Below are 3,802 nucleotides of genomic sequence, written 5' to 3' on the forward strand. Positions count from 1 at the left end.
CAGGAGAAGGAAATGGCAACCCACTCCAGTGTTCTTGCCTGGAGAATCCCAGGGACGGCAGAGTCTGGTGGGCTGCCGTCTATGGGGTCGCACAGAGTCGGACACGACTGAAGTGACTCAGCAGCAGCATACTTACTGCCCTTGAGTTCTGTGACAGACCCCAATATTTGCACAATTAAGTTCCATTTTTATAAAGCTTATCTCAGTGGCTTTATGGTCCTTGGAACAAAATGAAATCTAAGATAGGCAAAAAGAAGGAAAGATCTGTGTATACTCAAAAAAAAAAAAAAAAGGACCAAGTAATCCCTAGAAGCCAGCATGGAGTCCCTAAGACTAGCCTAAGCCTATTTTTCTTTTGTAACAAAAGAAATATATCAGTTAATAAACTTATAGCTCAGTTGCACTGTGGCAGTTGGAGATGTTATAAATCTCTTATTTTCATCTGACTAGTATCTATTTGCCTTCTTTTCTCAGTAGTACTCCAGTTTTACTTTGGAGAAGGCTAATAGCCTTTTTTGTATGAATCTTTTTTTTTTCCTATCATTGTTTTTAAAGTTTTCTTTTCAAAATATATTTGATACAAAATAAAGAATAATGTAACATCTATGTAAGTTATAAATGAGCACCCCTGAGTCCACCAAGAAGCAGAATGTTACCAACACATTTGTTGTTGTTCAGTCACTCAGTCTTGTCTGACTCTTTGCGACCCCATGGACTGCAGCATGCTAGGCCAGGCTTCCCTGTCCTTCACTGTCTCCCAGAGTTTGCTCAAACTCATGTCCATTGAGTAGGTGATGCCATTCAACACACTGCTTAGTCACATCAGTCCTGTCCGACTCTGTGTGACCCCATAGACGGCAGCCCACCAGGCTCCCCCATCCCTGGGATTCTCCAGGCAAGAACACTGGAGTGGGTTGCCATTTCCTTCTCCAATGATTAAAGTGAAAAGTGAAAGTGAAGTCGCTCAGTCGGACATGACTCTTTGCGACTCCATGGACTGCAGCCTACCAGGCTCCTCTGTCCGTGGGATTCTCCAGGCAAGAGTACTGGAGTGGGTTGCCATCACCTATTCAACACACTGCATCCATCTAAATAATTCTGTTCTAACTTAGCCCCCTGCTGCCTCCTCCACTGCCCCCTCCTCCATGCAATCTTGATGAGAGGGTTAAGCAAAGCATCCACTTCTACTCTGAACAAAGAATAAGCATATAATTTGGGTATAGACAAGTGGATCCTTCCATTTCACTCTCTTTTGTGGCATAAAGAAAAGAGGATGGAAAAAAGTTTGAGCAAATTTATCATAATGACAATATTGTCACTAAAAGTGATCTCAGTCCCTGGAGTTGACAGTGCCCCTGGCTTCTGAGATCTGGTTCTGCAGCTTTTTTTTTACTTTCACAGTACAGTTAAAAAGAAAACTTTACCGTTTACTGAATAGTTATATGAAAGCACTGTTTTAAGTATTTAAGATACATTATTTCTAAGAGCCTTCTCATATCATTCCATAATTTTCTCTTTTTGTTTTGATTAACCAGAATTAGGAAATGGCAACCCACTCCAGTATTCTTGCCTGGAGAATCCCATGGACTATAGCCTGCCAGTCTCCTCTGTCCTTGGGGTCGCAAGAATGGGACACGATTCAGCAACTAAACCACCACCACCACAGTATATTCTACCCATCAAAGAACTCCTCTCTGATAACATTAGTGAATGAAAATTTTATAAAGCCTTTTGACAAAGCCACATTAGATATTTTCATGAGTGGGATGCAAAAAATATGGATAGGATGAGAGTGAAATTATAAAATAATGGTCACCTCTGGGAGAGCTGGAGAGTCACTGGACCAGGGAAGGGGGCTTCAGTGTTTTATTGTTTAAAAAGAAATCTGAGGCAATATAATAATATGTTAAGTTGTAATAAAGCTCCTACGTGATTGCTATTTTATATTATTCTTTATAAATTTCTTTAGGTTTAAATTTTTTGAAGAGGCTGAGAAGGATCTCAGTTCCCCAGCCAGGGATTGAACCCAGGCCATGGCAATGAAAGTGCCAAATCCTAACCACTAGACCACCAGAGAATCCGCGGGTTTAAATTTTTAAAATTTAGGTGAAATTAGGTGACTCTACATCACAGGTTCAACAGCCATGGCCATAGCAGTGCTAATTAAGATCAATGTTTACCTGCAGAAGGAAATGGCAACCCACTCCAGTATTCTTGCCTAGAAAATCCCATGGACAGAGGAGCCTGGTAGGCTACAGTCCATGGGGTCACAGAGAGTCAGACACAACTGAGCGACTTCACTTTCCTTTACCTAGGTAGGTAAAGTGCTCTGGTATCTGTCTTAGAAAATACTTTTAAAAACGACTTGGAACATGTAAAGAAGGCATGAAATTTGTGAAAGAACAAAGGATGGTGAGACAATAGCAAATATGTTGAATAAAACAATCAGCATACAAAAAGATATTGGCAAAATGGAATTCTGGGCTGAATGTCATCAGCTAGAGAAAAAAAGAAAACTTTAGCATTTATTGAATAGTTATAAGAAAGGCTGTTTTAAGGATTTTACATACATTATTTTTATCATATCCTTTCAATAACTTTATGAGTAACATATTACCTTTCCCTATACACATAAAGAACTGAAGACAGATTATAAAATTTGTCCACATGAATTAGTAACTGCTGGAGCCAAGCCCTGAACTCACGTTGTTTCAACTTCAAAGCCTTGAATCTTAACCACTATATAACAATGGGGTTATAAAGGCTTATGCCTCAGTTTCCCCCAAATACATTATATAATAGAATGGAGGAGACATGGCTTATCAGCCCACATTTCAACAAAAGTTTGTTTTTTGAGAAGAAGCACAGTAACAGTCAGCAGAGAGATGTGACTGCCAAAGAAGAGAGTTCCCTGTTAGGCTGCAGTAATAGAAATTTTGTTTCAAAGAGAAGGGAGCCATGGTCATGCTGTACTGCACACTGCCTCAGCCCCTACCTGCTCTGGATAGCCCACTTGAAGGAGTAAACTGACAAAGACAATAGGCAGGGTTTGAGAGAAGACCAGGAATCAGGAACAGGAAGAATGATTTAAAGAACTGAGACTGCCTGGAAAAGGCACGACTCAAGGCAGGAAGCGGTCATGAGTGCTGTTTCACATAATTCAAATGGTACATGAAAAAGGGGTTAGATTGTTCTATGTAGTAACAAGGGAACTGAAAAAGGAACAGTGGATAACACTTAGAGGAGAAAAGGTACGTTAAAGATCCAGAAGAATTCTGTAGTGCTCAAAACCAACAGAAGATGAAATCGATTGTCTTGGGAAGAAAGGAGTTCCAAAGAGTTGGATGTATCATAGAATACCTTCCCTGCTGGGGATGTTGCTGAAGCTTCTGATGAGATGGTGGCTAGAAGGGCTGGCTGATGCTAATGCTAGTGCTTACTGACTTTATTATCAAAACCATTAGTGTAAAATCATTGTCTACTTAGAGATCTATTTTTATGGTATGGTCCTTAAGTGACTCCTTGGTGACTCCCCTTTCCCCTCTCTCCTACCTAGGGCAGAAAGCTTGCAGAACTAGGTATCTAGAACCTTAGTACTACCCCAGTGCTACTACTAGCTATATAATATTGAAAGCATCATTTAACCTTTCCCTGCTTCATTTTTTTCATCTTTAAAAGAAATTCCCTCTATTTGTCTCACCTACCTCACATGGATTTTAGTGAGTATGACAAGCTAGTTCAAATATAAAGGTGCTTTAGAAAATTTAAACACTACGCAGGAATAACCATGATGACTATAACA

The 3,802-nt window shown here is 40.0% G+C and overlaps 1 non-coding gene across 1 annotated transcript; it reads right to left on the reverse strand.

Annotated features, from left to right (window-relative positions):
* Nucleotides 1-2,005: 2,005 nt before the first annotated feature.
* TRNAE-UUC lies at nucleotides 2,006-2,077 on the reverse strand. The gene has a single exon. It is a non-coding gene; the product is annotated as a tRNA-Glu (tRNA).
* Nucleotides 2,078-3,802: the final 1,725 nt, after the last annotated feature.

Source organism: Bison bison, unplaced genomic scaffold, assembly GCF_000754665.1.
Source record: "Bison bison bison isolate TAMUID 2011002044 unplaced genomic scaffold, Bison_UMD1.0 scf7180017864098, whole genome shotgun sequence".
Classification (NCBI taxonomy): domain Eukaryota; kingdom Metazoa; phylum Chordata; class Mammalia; order Artiodactyla; family Bovidae; genus Bison; species Bison bison.